A 20,029-nucleotide genomic window follows, 5' to 3' on the forward strand; every position below is an offset into this window, starting at 1 on the left:
GTCTTGCTTGACCTTGCGGCGATGATGACACACGCTTTGCCCAACGACTCACCGTGCTTTTGTCCACTGCCAGATCACCGTAGACATTCTGCAAGCGCCTATGAATATCTGAGATGCCCTGGTTTTCCGCCAAAAGAAACTCGATCACCGCCCGTTGTTTGCAATGCACATCCGTTACAGACTCCATTTTAACATCTCCGTACAGCGCTGCCACCTGTCGGAAGTCAATGAAACTATACGAGACGAAGCGGGAATGTTTGAAAATATTCCACAAGAAATTACCGGTTTTTTCAACCAAAATTGGCCGAGAAAAAAATGTGTTGCATTACTTATTGAACTGCCCTCGTATTTAATCATTAGATGTAGAATTTCCACATCACTTCCGTTTATTTTCTTGAGAATCGATGCCTTGCCGGTAACTTAGGTAAAAATAATTACGAAGTGTATACCATAGGTTGTGAAAAGTCTGACGGCCTAATAACCAAAATTATTTTATTAAAAAGTAGATGGCCTTCAACTCTGTCACAGGGTTGCCCGTGTGATACACAATGATATGATAAAAATCACCGGATAGCGAAATGCACATACAGAGATGGCGGCATCGTCACATACACAAGGTTTAAAGGACAGTGCATTGGCGGAGCTGTCATTTGTACTACGGTGATTTCTATGAAACGTATTCCGATATGATTATGGCCGCACGAAGGGAATTAACAGACTTTGAACAGGGAATGGTAGTTAGAAATTCAATATTCCGAGCTCCACAGTGTCAACAGTGTGCCGAGAATACAAAATATCTGGCATTACCTCTCCACAATGACAACGCAGTGGCCGACGGCCTTCACTTAACAACCGAGAGCAGCGGCGTTTGCGTAGAGTTGTCAGGGGTAACAGACGAGCAGCACTGTGTGAAATAACCAGAGAAAGCAATGTGGGACGTACGGTGAACGTATCCGTTAGGACAGCACCCCTATTCGACCCGTGACAATTTCGGTTGGACCGTAGGCGATTGGATAACCGTGGCCTAGTCGAATGAGTCCCGATTTCAGCTGGTAAGAGGTAATGGTGCAGACCCAAGTTATCAACAAAGCATTGTGTAATGTGGTGGTGGCTGCATAATGATGTGGGATGTTTTTACATGGAGTGGACTGTACCCTCTAGTCCAATTGAACCGACCATGTCTGGAAATGGTTATGTTCCGTTGCTAGGAGACCATTTTCAGCCATTGATGGACTTCATGTTTGCAAACAACGATGGGATTTTTATGGATGACAACAGGGCTAGTCACTGGACCACAGTTGCTCGTGGTTGGTTTGAAGAAAAATTCTTGACAATCCGAGTGAATGATCTGGCCGCCCATATCTTTCGACATGAGACCCATCGAACTTTTATGGGACATAACCGAAAGTTCACTTCGTGCACAAAATGTTGGACCGGCAAAACTTTCACAATTATGAACGGCTATAGAGGTAGCAAGGCTCAGTATTTGTGCAGGAGACCTCCAACGACTTTTTGGATCGATGCCACGTAGAGTTGCTGCACTACGCCGGGCAGAAGGAGATCCGACCGATATTATGAGGTATCCTTTGGCTTTTGTCACCTCAGTGTAGGGCTCTTTCCTTCCGTCGTGTGTAGTTTAAATCCAGAACACGTAGTTTAATGGTTAATATGAAATGTACGAGGGCTGTTTAAAAACTAAGGTCCGATCGGTCACGAATTGGAAATCACAGCGAAAATCAAAAATGTTTTATTTGCACGAGTTAGCTACACCTTCCAACTACTTTTCTACACAGTCGCGGCTCTGACTGAGACATTTGTCGTAGGACTGTACCAGCTTTCCAATAACCTCGTCACAGAAGGCAGCCAGCTGTGGTTGCTACCAATTCGCTACGTTGATCTGCAGCTTGTTGTCTATGCGAAAATGTTGTCTTCAGATCCAGCAGTTCATGTGAGCAGAGGCGGAACTCCGACGGAGTCATATCTGGGCTGTATGGTGGGTGATGAAACACTTAACATCGAAAACGCTGTAGGAGCCGCCTAATTGACCCTGCAGAGTGGGGCCGAGGATTGTTATGAAGAAGGAAATGCATGACAGTTACGTTGTGTGGGCTGCTTGAAACCAGGCGAAATCTCTCACAGGCACTCACGCTTGGCGGGACACACCGTTTCCCACGCTTCTTTACGAGCTCACTGTGCGATCAGAATTGAAAACAGCGACGTGATGCGATCGTTGGTCGTACTAGAGACACTGTCCAACACATCTACGTGAAGCTTCATAGGATTTTCATTCTGGTTTCCATTTCGCGATCCATCGGATCTTACAATCGGAGCAGGCCTCGTATTTGAGTATTGCCTGGAGCTGTGGGCAGTATTAGACATCTACATCTACGTGATTAATCTGCTATTCACAATAAAGTGCCTGGAAGAGGGTTCAATGAATCACCTTCAAGATGTCTCTCTACCGTTTCACTCTCGAACGGCATGCGGGAAAAACGAGCACTTAAATTTTTCTGTGCAAGTCGTGAATTCTCCTATTTTATCATGATGATCATTTCTCCCTCGGTGGCAACAGAATGTTTTCGCAATGGGAGGAGAAAACTGGTGATAAAAATTTCATGAGAAGATCCCGTCGCAACGAAAAACGCCTTTTTTTAAATGATTGCCAATCCAATTCACATATCATGTCTGTGACACTATCTCCCCTATTTCCCGATAATACAAAACTACCTGCCCTTCTTTGTACTTTTTCGATGCCATCCGTCAGTTCCACCTGATGCGGGTCCCACACTTACCAGCAATACTCCAGAATAGGTCGTACAAGCGTGGTGTAAGCAGTCTCTTTAGTAGGCCTGTTGCCCGGGTTCCCGGGTTCGATTCCCGGCGGGGTCAGGGATTTTCTCTGCCTCGTGATGACTGGGTGTTGTGTGCTGTCCTTAGGTTAGTTAGGTTTAAATAGTTCTAAGTTCTAGGGGACTGATGACCATAGATGTTAAGTCCCATAGTGCTCAAAGCCATTTGAACCATTTTTGAACCAGATACCGAACAGCAAAGTCAGAAAGTTGTAATGGGTAATGAGGTTTCAGTTGTTGCACCGTCTCCATCTTCTACAGGTACCAAGTTCAAATGGTTCAAATGGCTCTGAGCACTATGGAACTTAACTTCTGAGGTCATCAGTCCCCTAGAACTTAGAACTACTTAAAACGCACTAACCTAAGGACATGACACACATCCATGCCCGAGGCAGGATTCGAACCTGCGACCATAGCGGTCGCGCGGCTCCAGACTGTAGCGCCTAGAAACCGCTCGGCCAGTCCGGCCGGCCGCACCTTCTATGTGTTCTTCCAATGAATCGCAGTCTTTGGTTTGCTCTACCCACAATATTATCTGTGTGATCGATCCATTTTAAGTTGTTTGTAATTGTAATACCTAAGTATATAATTGAATTTACAGCCCTCACATTTGTGTGACTTATCGCGTAATCGAAATTTAGCTGATTTCCTTTAGTACTCATGTGAACAACTTCACAGTTTTCCTTATTCAGGATCAATTTCCACTTTTCGCACCATACAGATATCTTATCCAAATCATTTTGCAAGTTGCTGTGATCATCTGATGACTTTACATGACATGGGGACGATACTTGAATCATTAACACTTGTGCCTCTGACTGCATCGCAGGCGAGGTGATTTTGCCCCTACAGAGCTGTAGCTCCTTTCTGCTAGGTTTTTATCCCCTTCAACGACGGTCAAACCTCATTTTGATGGCACACGGGGCCACATCGAAAGTTCCGAAAGGTGCGGGAAGAATGGAGGCTAGTAGTGGAGCGCTAAAAGCCCGGTTGTGTACTGTCGCCGTGACCCGCGGCCTGTATTTCAGGTGTGCGGCCATTACCTGTCCGTCGGCCGCCGCATTAGCCCTCATCCGGTATTCAGCGCGTCTGCGTCGGCCGCCAGCCTGCCGCGCGGCGCTCCCTAGTCGGAGCGCGTCCGCGCCGGCCGCAGCGCCTGCGTGTGGTCCGCGGCTTATCTGCGTGATTCACGGCGGGCCGCGCTCTGCTCGCGGAATAACACCGCCCCGGCGGGCGCGTGGGTGGCGGCCTTATCTCGGCGCTGTGGGGAGGGCACCTCCTGTCGCCGGCCGCTTCTTCACCAGCCTCGGCGGCTCGCTTGCGACAAGGCTCCGCTCTCGCCGGCGGCAGCTAATGAAGTCGCCCAGCGACTGGGCGGGCCTCCGTTACTAAGAGGCCGGCACTCGCAGCGGAAAGGAACGAATGGAGTACTCGCTGAGAGACCCGAAAGAATACAAAAGGAACACAGCAGGTACGAAGCTTCCCCGCGTCTGATTCCACCTGTTCGTCTTTTTAGCTTCTCTCCCGTTCATTTCCCACTTCTGCAACTGATTCATTCATCACTTGATCAGCAAACATTTTCTGTCTTATGACATTACATCTATTGTACACCTTGATGAAATTCACATGCAACATTGACCGTCACTCTGAAGACTGGTGTGATCCAGCACTCCGTGCTACTTCATTCTGTGCAAGACTCATCGTCTCCGAATAACTACCATAGTCTAAATACTTCTGTATCTGCGTACTGTATTCATCTCTTAGTCTCCCTCTACGGATTTTATCCCACACGCTTCATCCAGTACTACACTGGCGATCCTGGTGATCCCTTGATATGTCCCGGCCGTTGTGGCCGAGCGGTTCTAGGCGCTTCAGTCCGGAACCGCGCTGCTGCTACGGTCGCTGGTTCGAATCCTGCCTCTGGCATGGATGTGTATGATGTCCTTAAGTTAGTTACGTTTAAGTAGTTTTAAGTCTAGGGGACTGATGACCTCAGATGTTAAGTCACATAGTGCTTAGAGCCATTTGAACCTTGACATGCCAGAATTTGTCCTATCAACTGATCCCTTCCTTTGATCAAGTTGTACCACAGATTTCTTGCCTTCTCAATTCTGTTCAGTACCCCCTCATTAGCTGCAGGATCTACCCATCCAGTCTTCAACATTCTAGTGTAGAACCACATTTGAAACGTTTCTATTCTCTTTTTGTCTAAACTGTTCATCGTCCATGTTTCACTCCCATACAACACTACGCTCGAGACATATACCTTTACAAAAGGCTTTCCAACACTTAAATCTACATTCGATGTTAACAAATTTCTCTTCGTCAGAAGTGCTTTCCCTGCCGTTGCCAGTTTACATTTCATATCCTCTGCACTTCTGCCATCATCACTGTTTTTGCTGCCCAAATAGCGAAACTCTTCGACTACTACAAATGTCTCGTTTCCTAATCTAATTGCCGGCCGTTGTGGCCGTGCGGTTCTAGGCGCTTCAGTCTGGAACCGCGTGACCGCTACGGTCGCAGGTTCGAATCCTGCCTCGGGCATGCCATTGTGTGATGTCCTTAGGTTACTTAGGTTTAAGTAGTTCTAAGTTCTAGGGGAATGATAACCACAGATGTCAACTCCCATAGTGCACAGAGCCATTTTTTTTTCCTTATCTAATTCCTTCACCATCACCTAATTTATACCGACTACATTCCATATTCTTCCCTTTCCTTTTGTTGATGTTAATCTTATATCCTGCTTTCAAGATCCTGTCCATTCCGCTCAACTGCTCTTCACAATTCTTTGTCTTCTGTGACAAATGTACAATCTCATCAGCATACCTCAAAGTTTTTACTTCCTCTCCCTAAACTTTTAATTTCTGCTTTAAATTTTTTCTTTGCTTTCCTTTACTGCTTGTTCAATGTACGGATTGAGTATCATAAGAGATAGGCTACAAACCTTTGTCACTCCCTTCTCAACCACTGCTTCCCTTCCATACTCCTCGACTCCTGTAACTGCCATGTGATTTCTGCACAAGTAGTACACAGCCCTTCGCTTCCTGTATTTTATCCCGCTACTTTCAGAATTTCATAGACAGTATTCCAGTCAACATTGCCAAAAGATTTCTCAAAGTGTACAAATGTTATGAATGTAGGTTTGCCTTTCCTTAACCTGCCTTCAAAGGTAAGTTCAAACTGGTTCAAATGGCTCTAAGCACTATGCGACTTAACATCTGAGGTCATCAGTCCCCTGGACTTAGAACTACTTAAACCTAACTAACCTAAGGGCAGCACACACATCCATGACCGAGGCAGGATTCGAACCTGCGTCCGTAGCAGCAGTGCGGTTCCGGACTGAAGCGCCTAGAACCGCTCGGTCACATCGGCCGTCTTCTAAGATTAGTATTACTCTCAGTATTGCTTCACGTGTTCTTACGTCTCTCCGGAAGCCAAACTGATCTTCCCTGAAGTGACCATCTACTTCTTCCTTTCTTCTACTAAGAATTCGTATTAGTACCTTGCAACCATGATTTATTGAACTGATAGTTCGGTAATTTCTCCACCTGTCAGCAACTGCTTTCTTTGGAATTGGAAATATTACATTGTTCTTGAAGGCTGAGGTTATTTCGCCTATCTCATACGTCTTGCACACCAGATGGAAGAGTTTTGTCATGGCTTGCCCTCCAAAGACTATCAGTAGTTCTGACGGAATATCATCTACTCCCAGGGCCTTGTTTCGTCTTAGATTTCTCAGAGCTCTGTCTAATTCTTTTCGCAATATCATAGCTCCTATCTCATCTTAACCTACGTCCACTTCCGTTTCTATAACGTTGCCTTCAGGTTCGTTTCCTTTTTATAGACCCTCTATATACCCCCTCCACCTTTGAGATTGGTTGGTTGCTTGGTTTCGGGGAAGGAGACCAGACAGTGAGTTCATCGGTCTCATCGGATTAAGGAAGGATGGGGGAGGAATTCGGCCGTGCTCTTTCAGAGGAACCATCCCGGCATTTGCCTGGAGTGATTTAGGGAAATCACGGAAAACCTAAATCAGGATGGCCGGACGCGGGACTGAACCGTCGTCCTCCCGAATGCGAGTCCAGTGTCTAACCACTGCGCCACCTCACTCGGTCCACCTTTGAGATTTACCTTCTTTGCGTAGGACAGTTTTTCCGTTTCATCTCTTCATATTCATACAACGGCTTTTCCCCAAAGGCCTCATCAGTTTTTCTGTAGGTGGTGTCTACCTTTCCTCTAATGAAACATGCTTCTCAATGCATAGATTCGACCTCTAGCCAATCCTGCTTAGCCTTTCTGCACTTCCTATCGATCTGATTCTTTAAACTCGACCGGACAGCGCAACATTTAATTTCGTGGCAATGCCTGCGTGCCTTTTCCTTGTCCTTTGTCTACAACAGCGTCTGGTTTCTGGGGAAAGGAGGCTTTCTTCGATCTAGAGCCAAAGGGCCAGTAATCCACTAAGTCTCCTAAATGCATTGTGACCGTGTCCAGCATGGTTGGCTTGCAGGCACATTAATTCCCGCATGAGGGCCATTCCAGGAAAACACTTGAAATCCTCCCGAACGCAGCATTTAAGAAACGCGTTAAGCTGGGAAAGTAAATTACCAACGACAGTGTCAACATTCTACACCTAATTCTGACTGGTTAAAATTTCTATGTATTCAATCAGGGGCGGCCAAGTATTGGGCTCGCGAGCCGCGTCCTAGTACGGTGCCACAGCACTGAGCTTCACTGTGCACTTCCCCCACCGCTATGTCTCGGTGGCTGAACGAAAGGGGAGCAGGAGGGCTAAACTGTGCACATGCCGCATTTAAAAGGAAGTGCAGTCGTACTGCATACGACTTGGTTTCGTAGTTCTCATTTCTCAAGAACCTAGACCATACACAAAACAAAGTTTCAGTATTATTTAATTATTGTTATAATTAGTATAATTATTTAATTATTATAGTTTTTATTTGGTACCAACTGTTGGCACATGGATAGATGCAGATAATTTCACAGTTTTTCGCACTCGGATTGCCACGTAATCGTGAATTATTTAATTTCCTAATCGTAAAAAGCCTTTGACACACATATGTTGATTAAAATGTTATTGCATTTTTGCAACCTCCTTATGGAGACATGGAGACTTTACCTGAGGAAAGCAATACAGACGTCCTGCACAGTTTTAACGTAAACGGATTTGTCTTTAAACCGGGAATTATCTTTCCTATCAGTCAGTTACATCTGCAAATGCGCAAGGGCACATTCAACTGAAACGGGCAAACGCTCTCGAAAATAGCTCTAAAACAGATGTAAGATTGGCAGTGTCCTCAAAGAGTCTAGGAAACTATCCTTTTAAATGAAACTTCCTGGCAGATTAAAACTGTGTGCCCGACCGAGACTCGAACTCGGGACCTTTGCCTTTCGCGGGCAACTGCTCTACCATCTGAGCTACCGAAGCACGACTCACGCCCGGTCCTCACAGCTTTACTTCTGCCAGTACCTCGTCTCCTACCTTCCAAACTTTACAGAAGCTCTCCTGCGAACCTTGCAGAACTTTTAATTGTTTCAAGGCCACAATGAATTCCTCAAACTTTGTGTTATGCTTAACGCCAGTGAGCTGAGAAGGCTGGGCTGTGTTTCTCAGAATGTGTCCCTTCTACAACGCGATCCTATTTAGTTTATTTTTAAATGCATCCCCATCATATCAGACATTAGTTGTTTGTGACTTTCCAGTGTTTTACTGTGGGCAGTGTACAATAAAGTACATTTAAAATACGAGCTCTGCAATCCAATCCGGATGGTCCAATTTTCGTTCCTGCGCTACTGTTTCCTTCATGAATTTAATAATAATGGGTTTCAGATCGAAAAATCGTTCTAGCCATGCCCTTTAACTTAAACAATTTATTTCGCAGTTATACACTATATTACAAAACGACGGAGTTACTATAGAGGGTGTCCAGAGAAACAAATTGAGGCGAACCTTGCAGAACTAGAAGGCATACTGCGGAGACTTGGCTTAGCCACAGCCTGGGGGATGTTTCCAGAATGAGTTTTTCACTCTGCAGCGGAGTGTGCGCTGATATGAAACTTCCTAGCACATTAAAACTGTGTGCCCGACCGAGACTCGAACTCGGGACCTTTGCCTTTCGCGGGCAACTGCTCTACCAACTGAGCTACCCAAGCACGACTCACGCCCCGTCCTCACAGACTTGCCCGCGAAAGGCAGGAAGTTTCAGTTCCGTACTTAACAATCATATACAACCGTTCGCTCGGCGATAGATCCGAACCCAACGACTGGAAAGCTGCACAGGTCACACCAATATTCAAGAAAGGTAGTAGGACTAATCAACTAAATTACAGGCCCATATCTTTAACGTCGATAGGCAGCAGGATTTTAGAACATATATTGTGTTCGAACGTAATGAATTACCACAAAGAAAACGGTCTATTGACACACATTCAACATGGGTTTAGAAAACATCGTTGCTGTGAAACACAACTAGCTCTTTATTCATATGAAGTGCTGAGTACTATTGACAAGGGATTTCATACCGATTCTGGATTTCTGGAAGGCTTCTGACCCTGCACCGCACGAGCGGCTTGTAGTGATATTGCGTGCTTATAGAATATCGTCTCAGTTATGTGACTGGATCTGTGATTTCCTGTCAGAGAGGTCACAGTTCGTAGTAATTGACGTAAATTCACCGAGTACAACAGAAGTGATTTCTGGCGTTCCCCAAGGTAGTGTTATAGGCCCTTTCATCTACATCTACATGACTACTCTGCAATTCACATTTAAGTGCTTGGCAGAGGGTTCGTCGAACCACAATCATACTATTTCTCTACCATTCCACTCCCGAACAGCGCGCGGGAAAAACGAACACCTAAACCTTTCTGTCCGAGCTCTGATTTCTTTGATTTTATTTTGATGATCATTCCTACCTATGTAGGTTGGGCTCAACAAAATATTTCGCATTCGGAAGAGAAAGTTGGTGACTGAAATTTCGTAAATAGATCTCGCCGCGACGAAAAACATCTTTGCTGTAATGACTTCCATCCCAATTCGCGTATCATATCTGCCACACTCTCTCCCCTACTACGTGATAATACAAAACGAGCTGCCCTTTTTTGCACCCTTTCGATGTCCTCCGTCAATTCCACCTAAGGATCCCACACCGCGCAGCAATATTCTAACAGAGGACGAACGAGTGCTGTCCCTTATCTATATAAACGATTTGGGAGACAATTTGAGCAGCCGTCTTCGGTTGTTTGCATATGACGCTGTTGTTTATCGACTAATAAAGTCATCAGAAGATCAAAACAAACATCAAAACGATTTAGAAGAAATATCGGAATGCTGCGAAAAGTGGTAGTTGACCCTACATAACGGGAAGTGTGAGGTTATCCACATGGGTGCTAAAAGGAACTCGTTAAACTTCGGTTACACGATAAATCAATCTAAAAGCCATAAATTCAACTAAATACCTAGGTATTACAATTACGAACAACTTAAATTGAAAGGAACACATAGAAAATGTTGTGGGGAAGGCTAATCAAAGACTGCGCTTTATTGGCAGGACACTTAGAAAATGTAACAGATCTACCAAGGAGAATACTGCTGCGGGGTGTGGGATCCTTACCAGATAGGAATGACTGAGTAAATCGAGAAAGTTCAAAGAAAGGTAGCACGTTTTGTATTATCGCGAAATATGGGAGAGAGTGCCACAGAAATGATACAGGATTTGGGATGGACATCATTAAAAGAAAGGCGTTTTTCGTTGCGACGGAATCTTCTCACGAAATTCCAATCACCAACTTTCTCCTCCGAATGCGAAAATATTTTGTTGACACCGACTTACATAGGGAGGAACGATCACAAAGATAAAATAAGAGCTCGTACGGAAAGAGATAGGTGTTCATTCTTTCCGCGCGCTATACGAGATTGGAATAATAGAGAATTGTGAAGGTGGTTCGATGAACCCTCTGCCAGGCACTTCAATGTGATTTGCAGATTAGATGTAGATGTACACAAATCGGTACATATTTGGAACACGTTCCAGTAATAGTAAAAGCAGTTTCTGACAGACACGTAACCCACGCACAATTGACACCCGTTACGTGTGTGCGTGCACATGGGTTAGGTTCACTCTTATACATGCACAAATACATAATCTAAGGATATATATATATATATATATATATATATATATATATATATATATATATATATATATAGAGAGAGAGAGAGAGAGAGAGAGAGAGAGAGAGAGAGAGAGAAATGCTACTATATATATATATATATATATATATATATATATATATATATATATATATATATATAATTTCTCTATCATACGTAGGAAAGATAAATTTTTTGTGTTTAATAATGTAGTATTTGACGAAGAACTTGTGTGAAGTTAATGACTTTTTGAGAGTAATAATGCTTATCATTAAGATTCTCCCTTCCTTTTTGACATAATGTTTCATGAATATTATAATGTAATAACTGGCATGAAAGCTTACATACTAATACACACATAACATCCTGACATTTCTTATGCTAAGAATTTTACTATAAGTACTATTTACATATTTATAGTTGTGCTATAGTGCACTTGCACTAAACATATTATTCTGTTTACACAGACATTTAAATTGGATTGGATTTCTTTCATTACTTCGTTTTTCTTTGTCCAGGGGACCGACTATGAAGCACTGCAATAGGTCTTATGTCGATAGACCTTCATATCATAAAGATAATCTTTTATGATGAAGGATATCACACAACACCCAGTCATCACGAGGCAGAGAAAATCTCTGACCCCACCGGGAATCGAATCCGGGAACCCGGGCGCGGGAAGCGAGAACGCTACCAAACGAACACGAGTTACGGACCTACCATTGTGTATGCTGGTTATTTGTCATGGGTACAGCCAGTATATACTTTATTGGCTGACCTGGATTCATAGAATTCTGTTGCGGGTGCCAATGACTTGGCCCTGGTTGTCGCCAATACTCATCGTCATCTCACATGTTTTTAGGTTTATCCTTGTACGGATGTACGGACTGTCTGATCTATTGTCATTTCGTCTTTTACGATTACTATTGTTGTTATTATTATTAGCATTTTCGTTATTATACTGCCTCTGATTACCATTCGGATTATGGTAGTCATTGGACTTATGGTAATTATTGTTATTATTGAAAGAGTCAGAATTTTGGCACATCCGAGACAGGCAGGGGCTTGGCACACTCGAGGCCTGCGCACACGGCTCACTGGATGTAGCGCACGCCATGGCCGACCCCGTCTTAAATAATTTCGTGGAGCGATCTGGAGCTGTGAAATCCGGAAGTCGGCCAGTGGACCTCTGGTGGTTGAAGCGACACGTCATGGGCTCTCTGGGGCGCGATTCGTTGTTACCACTTCGCAAGTCTGAAGCCACAGTGACCAACGGGTTCAGTTCTCCGGTCTGGCAAGCATACAAAGTATTCGACTGGGCTTTCCCACGCGCAGGCATAAAATTCTTAGATACTTTCCTATTTTCCTCAGCGACTTCTCTGGATTAGTGAGCACCATCGTCTCCGTTCAAATGAGGCCTCCGTGTGGAGCAAGGTGACACCAGTTAGCTGCAAGTGGTGTCGGATAACAGCGACTGGCGAGCGTTAATTGACACGCGTGGAACAGTCAGGACGTTGTGTTTTCCCTTAGTTGACCTTTACAACGGAGTCGAGAGGGAGTAGAAACTCCTTCGTTGTTTCAGGGTTGGTGCTGGCGAACAGGGAAGGGTCTTTGACAGAGATGGTGATCTGTCAAAGTAACAAGACGATTTTAACTCGTTAAATAGATTCATTTATCATTAGGTATATTTATATGTGAGGTGCCTCACGAACTAACATACATACATGAGTTACACTTGGTATCATTTTTTTGCTGTAGAAACTATTAGTTTTACTACACATGGGATTGCCACTATCAAAGGACAAAACCGACCTGGCTCCTTGTTCTAGTCAATATAAAACGCACCATCTAGAGTTATTAGCTCAGTAACAAGGGCTACTGTTGCCTTTTGTTCTGTTGTCTACTGAATCAATTGTCTTTTGGCCTGACTGCCAACTCAATGACCACTTGACCTAATTCACTGAGGATGAGTAATACTGAGCTACTTGATCTCACTAGTAAAAGAAATCCGCTACACTACTAATTGAGACAAAGGCAGACTGCCTCTGTTCGGCAGTATTCAGTGAAACATATGGAAGACACTTGCAAAATTGCTGCTCGACTATCAATCAATCAACCAAGTAGTACTGTCTGACGTGTATGTAGTACTACCGTTCCATCGGTAGCTGCTGTCTTACAAGCTGATACTCTGCTTACTCCATTACTACTGACAACTCACTGACTCTGTTACTTCACTATCGCTCACTGCTGACCATTTACACGGTTCCTAAGTGACTTTTCCACTCCTGTATGGTTGTTCACAACCTTCTACATTATTGTTCTGGAACGTTCCATCTACGAGTGATCATCTTAATTTCCGTCTAGTAGCCAAAATCCAGAGCTGGCTCTTTCCCGTCACGAGTTTGGCCTAGACTCGCACTTATTTGATTGGTTCCCCAGTGGTATCCGCACTTGGCAGCCCGTCAAGTTATAATTCGGAGTATACTGGTCCAGAAGGCGTTATCGTTTACAAATACTTGTGTTCGCCTCGCCCTTGTAGCACGTGGTGGCTGCCAAGAAGCTCCGTCGGAAGTGTTACACTTATTTTCTTACATTTAACTAAACTACTACCTCGTCATCACACCTGTGTTGCTAGTTTGTTGTTGTACTAATTATCAGTGGGAATGGCTAGTAGTCAGCTGCACTCACAAAGAAAAAGTAAATGATGTATTTTTGATATTTTGTTTCTTACTCACGTTAGCCCAATACGCGGGGTTAAATGAGGAGCGGGAGTAAAGTAGTTGCTAGACACTTTTATTACAAACGAAGTCTCTTTTTTCTTTCCTGCTTCGAAATAGTACTTATGGTACCATAGCTGAATTGGCTGCAGTGAATGTAGTCCTTCGAGCCTCTTACCTAGAGCACTTTCCTGACTGCTAATCAAAGCAGGTTGTCTTTCCGTATTTCGCATTGTTTTGTTTGTTCTAGGGTGAAGCATGTGGCGCCGTAGTGTTTCATAAGGTGCTGAATACTGGACACCCACAGCATTGACAGCGATCCCGCGCCTTTCATCTTCCATTGGACCTTCCATGCACTAGGTCTTCCATTAAGTTAAAGCTCTATCTCTCTTCTTCACATACACACGGTCGAGGACAGAACTAGCGAGACCCCTTACCTTTTCGTTATGCCGATCTGCAGGGCTTTACAGTGAAGGAGACACAGTGCTACCAGTACACTGTCAATTCACATGTGCCCGAAGTTAAACCTTGAGGAAACAAAGAGTGATACACCAACTCGACCAACGGTAGGAGTTAATGAAAAAGCAAAAAAATTGTAAGCAGAAACAGTTTAACAAAATGATCAGTTTTTCTACCGCCCCAAGTGAAAGAAGAATAGTTATCAACAAATATCACAGCCAGTAATAACAATTTTCTTCAGGATACGAGATTCTTTTAACCACACGATGCGCAGTTCTTAAACGGATTTTCCAATTCTTTTCAATTATATTTTTTCAACAGTGTTTTAAGCATTTCAGAGTGGACATATTGATTTCCTACTTCCCTGTTATTGTGCATTCAGTGATCGACTACAGCATTAATACTTGAATTTCTGCTGTTCGGAGAGAAGAGTTAGCCATTTCTGACACATTGGAACGAAACGGTGTTCACATCTCACGCAATTGCGTGAATTAGATGGTGGGGCTCAAATCACCGGCAGTTGCTGCTGCTGCAAGTTTTTGTCATCTTGGTCACACCACACAGAGGAAACAGACGTTTCGTAGGTCGCTAAGCTACCGATAACGGTATATCCGGAGAATTATGACACCAAATCCTTTATTAACATGATTCTATGGCTACATGCGAGACAAGACCTTTCTAACTTTCGCTCTCCTAGCGGTATTAAGATCCTGTTGAATATTTCCCATCATTACTAATCGTTAAACGGTTAACTAAATCGAAAGCCGGTAACTAGCGCATAGTTGGCAGGGATGAAGATGACGACACGGGAAATGCAGGCTCCGCAATGAACTGGTGCCGTCACACTGCGTTGCCTTGCCCGACACACATCGCGAACACTCTTTTGCGTCCAGGGCCAGAGAAAAATAGGTATCTCAATGGAAAGATACCCACTAAAGATCAAAACGTTGTCATTTGCTATTGAGAGCGTAATCGAACTTAAACGTGCATCTACGAAGTATTAAACTGGTCTAAAATTGTAATCCGCTCTCCGCCGAAGACGGTCGATGAAGCTCGTAAGATCTGCAGGATCACGTGCTGCAACACACGCCATGGGGCCCATACATCTTGCTGTCCCGTATAATCCACACTCTCGCTAGCAGGCATAGCAGAACTTGAGTTCAGTCCGAGAAGGCTTTCTTCTGTCAGCTGACATATCAGCACATTAAACCATGAAGCCGTCTAGCACGGCCCACAGTCCCTTTTGTGGGTACTCGGGCGGCGCGCACGGGGCCGCGAACTATTTCAGTCTCCTTCCCTTTTCCAGACTGCATTACCGTCTCTGTTATATTTCTTCCATGTCCTTGCTCCTTTCTCCCTGCCCCCTTCTTTCCCTCTTGGTGGACTTCTTTATATCGACCTGGCTATCCTACCGGGTTTGTTTTGGTGTGTGCTATTGTTTAGTTTTCTGTTTCCATCTCCTTTTCGTCGTTTTTGGTCTCCTTGGTGTTTGAACTCAATTTCCAACGTTTTCCATTCAGTGTGAGCCATTTGCGCATGAACTCCCAAACTACTTTCCATGGTGCAGGCTCTTGTCAGGGTCCCCTCCCTTTTCCTCCCCTTCCTGCTAGGTCACCAGCACAGTAGCCAGTCCGTGTGGTGGGGCTGTTAAGTACCCACTTGGCTGAGCCCCCTGACAACACTGCTAGTACCTGAGCTGTTAACGCCTCGTGTATGCCAAGGAGTCGATGCTCTTCACTTTAGGGCATCAGAACTCCTGGATTGGCCACCTTGCCAGACGGCCCTTGCTGTGGCTGGGTGGCGCCCACAGGGCGAGCCCCTGGTCAGAGTGGGTGGTACGAGGGCGGACACCTTGTACATGAAGCAAAAAAAGCTTCAACATCCTGGCCATTCTGTGGTCATCTCTAAAAGTGATAGAAGACATGACACTCCTTCTTCTGATCCTTCGGCCTTCCCCTCCCTGGCCGCAACCTGGGAAGAGGGTCAAGATCGCTGGCTTGGGTTGACACCTTTCCCTCGGTACCTGGTTTGTACCAGGACATATGGCGAAAGTTTTGCCACGACCAAGTCTTTTTTTTTTTCATGGAGACGATTGAAGATAAGTATTGCGAAGTGGAATCCATGAGTAAAATGAGGTCCAGTTCTTTGCTCATAAAGGCATCTTCTGCTGCCCAATCTGAAGCCCTGCATGCTTGTGACCATCTCGGTGACATCCCAGTCTCCATCACACCCCACCAATGTTTGAACTCGGTACAGGGCATCATTTTCCACCAAGATCTTCTTCTCCTAACTGACAAGGAGCTCCGTGCAAACATCGAGTTGTGAGGAGTCTGAGCCTTTATCCTGGCCTTCGAGGGGCATACCCTCCCAGAGTAGGTAAATGTCATGGTGTATCAGTGTGATGTAAAACCTTACATTCAACCACCGATGATATGCTTTAAATGCTTACCGCTTGGACACATGTCTTCCCACTGCACCAATGATCCTCTCTGCAGTGACTGTGGGAACCCCCTCCACGAGCGGCCTGTGTTCCCTCACCAGTGAGCGTAAATTGTAATACGCAGCATCTTGCATGCTTGCCAGGATGCCCAGAGTTTGTTCAAATGGTTCAAATGGCTCTGAGCACTATGGGACTTAACATCTATGGTCATCAGTCCCCTAGAACTTAGAACTACTTAAACCTAACTAACCTAAGGACATCACACAACATCCAGCCATCACGAGGCAGAGAAAATCCCTGACCCCGCCGGGAATCGAACCCGGGAGCCCGGGCGTGGGAAGCGAGAACGCTACCGCACGACCACGAGATGCTGGCCCCAGAGTTTGTGAAAGAACGACCGATTCAAGAGTACAAGACCTTAGATCGACTTATCTACACTGACACTTGTTGAAAGTATGACCGGCTCCATCCCATACCTATAACTTCTACGTTTGCTTCAGTTACGTCCATTCCCCCTCCTACCTCCTCCTCTTCCCTGCCCTGCCCCATTCGCCCCCACAAGTTCTGCCTCACCCTCTCTCTCTCTCACACACACCCCCTCCTCATCAGTACCCATTCCCACCCCTTCAGGTGCTGCTCCCCCTCCCCGCTGGAGAAACACTCCCCTTCTTCGGCAGCTCCTGGTACTGGAGCTCCCTCCCGGGACTCCTCTTCCTGGCACCCCCCTGCAAGATGATCTGCAGCTTGACATCGGCCTTGCAATCTGCGGCCGGTGGGCGCCAAGATTGCCAGTGTAATTCCACGCCCGACCTCGCTGCAGTCTGTCCTTCTCTTCCTTCACAAGAGAAGAAGCAGAAACACAAGAACAAGGGCAAGGCCCCTCTGCTACCTCCTTAGGTGCCACCTTCCCCTCCACCAGCCAATGAACCAACAGAGTCTGACCCCACCAATATGGACATTACCCCATCCTTATCAGTGATGGATGGCGACTCGGCTGCGTGACCGGCTCTGGTCCTTTCTTTCCCATTTGGACTCCAGCTTGAGAATCCAGCAGTGGAATTGTAATTGCTATTTGCGTCACCTCCCAGAGTTGCAGCCCCTACTTTCCTCCTACTCTGCTGCTTGCATTGCTCTCCAGGGGACCAATTTTGTCAATTCTTACTCACCCACCCTTTGTTGGTCCACAAGGACATTGTTAGTAAATGGGTTCCCCTCCATACCAGTCTGGAAGCAATTGCTGTCAGTGTCCATCTGGCCACTCCAATCACAGTCTGTAATCTCTACATCGCACCTGAAGGCTGCCCTAACCACCCTTCTTCTACAACTCCCTTCTCCCTTCCTGCTTCTAGGGGACTTTAATGCCCACAACCCTCTTTGGGGTAGTCACATGACTACTGCCCTGGGCAGGAAAATTAAAGCTGTCCTGGCAGGTTTTGACATCTGTCTCCTAAACACTGGTGCTCCAACACACTTTAGTGTGTCACATGGCACTTTCTCTGCCATTCTCTCCATCTGCAGTTCTGGCCCTCTTCCCTCCATTCAGTGGGGTGTCCATGATGACTTATGTGACAGTGATCATTATCTGATTGTTTTGACCTTCCTTTGGTATATCTCACTCTCCCAGGTAGGCATTCTCTAAAGCTGATTGGGGCGCCTTCTCCTCTGCTACCATCCATTCTGTACTATCAAAAATTAGTATTGATGAGTCTACACAGACTTTGACTGCCACCATTCTTTCCACAGCTATTTCAACCATCCCTTCTTCCATGCATCCCCCCCATCAGAATACGGTCCCTTGGTGGACTCCAGAAATTAGTGCGGCCATAAAAGACCACTGCCATGCTCTTCAGCAATTCAAGCAGCACCTTTCTACCACTCTCCTTCTAGTCTTTAAACGATTCCGCCCCTGGGCCCATTACCTAATCAAATTTTAGAAACGGATTTGCTGGGAACGATATGTGGCTGCCATAGGACCGCACACCCCCTCTTCACAAGTCTGGGTGAAACTCAGGTGAATTTTTGGCCATCGTCCTCCCACCATCATTGCAGGAATTCCTGTGCATGGTGTTGTCCTTACCCATCCAGACTTTGTCACAGAGCATTTCACTCAACATTTTGCCGAAGCATTTGCATCAACTCAGTATCCGCCCACGTCCCTCCTCCTGAAAGGGCACTCGGAATGACTGACTTTGTCTTTCATTTCTTGCAGCTTGGAGCCTTGTAATGCCCCATTTAGAGAGTGGGAATTCGCTAGTACCCTCGCCCTTTGTTCTGACATGGCTCCTGGACCATATTGTATACATAACCAATTGCTCCAACACTTATTGGTGGCTGGCCACTGTTGTATACTGACCCCTTTCAACCGTTTGTGGAGTGACGGGGTATTTCCTATGCAATGGCAGGAAAGCATTGTTATTCCGGTATTGAAGCCTGGGAAGCCACCTCTTCAGATGGATAGCTACCTTCCAATTAGCCTTATCAACACCCTATGCAAGCTCCTTGAACGCCTGGTGAGTCACCAGCTGTTTCGGATCCTTTTGTCATAGACTCAGGGTGGTTTTCGCTGTGGCCGCTCTACAGTGGATAACCTGGTCCACCTGAAGTCTGCTATCTGGTCAGCTTTTGCCCATTGGCAACACCTCATTGTAGTCTTCTTTGATCTGCATAAAGCCTGCAACACCACCTGGCTCCACCACAGCTTCACCACCCTTCACGAATGGGGACTTCATGGCGCTCTACCCGTTTTTATCCGTAATTTTCTTTCGAGTCGATCTTTCCGGGCCCATGTTGCTTCCTCCTACAGCCCTTCCCATTGGCAAGAAAAATGGGGTTCCACAAGGTTCCGTGCTGAGCATCCCTCTCTGTCTCATCGCCATTAATGGACTGGAGGCAGCTGCTGGGCCGACAGTGGCCCAATCTTTGTATGCTAACGATTTTTGTATCTACAACGCTCGATGGCCAGTCCCTCGAGGTGGTAGACACCCATTGCTTCTTGGGTCTGGTCTTCGATTCCTGGTTGACGTGGCTCCCTCATGTTTGCCAGCTGCAGAGGACGTGCTGGTTTCATCTCAGTGTTCTTAGATGTCTGTGCAATACCAGCTAGGGTGCAGACCGCTCTATTCTCCTGCGATTGTACAAAGTGCTGGTCCAGTCTCGTTTGGAATTTGGGAGTCCTGTCTAAGGTTCTGAATCACCTTTGACATTGCAAATACTAGACCCCATCCACCATTGTGGGGTAGGACTTGCGACTGGTGCCTTCTGGACTAGTCTCATGATTAGCCTTCTTGCAGAGGCGTTGATTAGCCGGCCGGGGTGGCCAAGCGGTTCTAGGCGCTACTGTCTGGAACCGCGCGACCGCTACTGTCGCAGGTTCGAATCCTGCCTCGGGCATGGATGT

Source organism: Schistocerca nitens, chromosome 2 (genome assembly GCF_023898315.1).
Source record: "Schistocerca nitens isolate TAMUIC-IGC-003100 chromosome 2, iqSchNite1.1, whole genome shotgun sequence".
NCBI lineage: Eukaryota > Metazoa > Arthropoda > Insecta > Orthoptera > Acrididae > Schistocerca > Schistocerca nitens.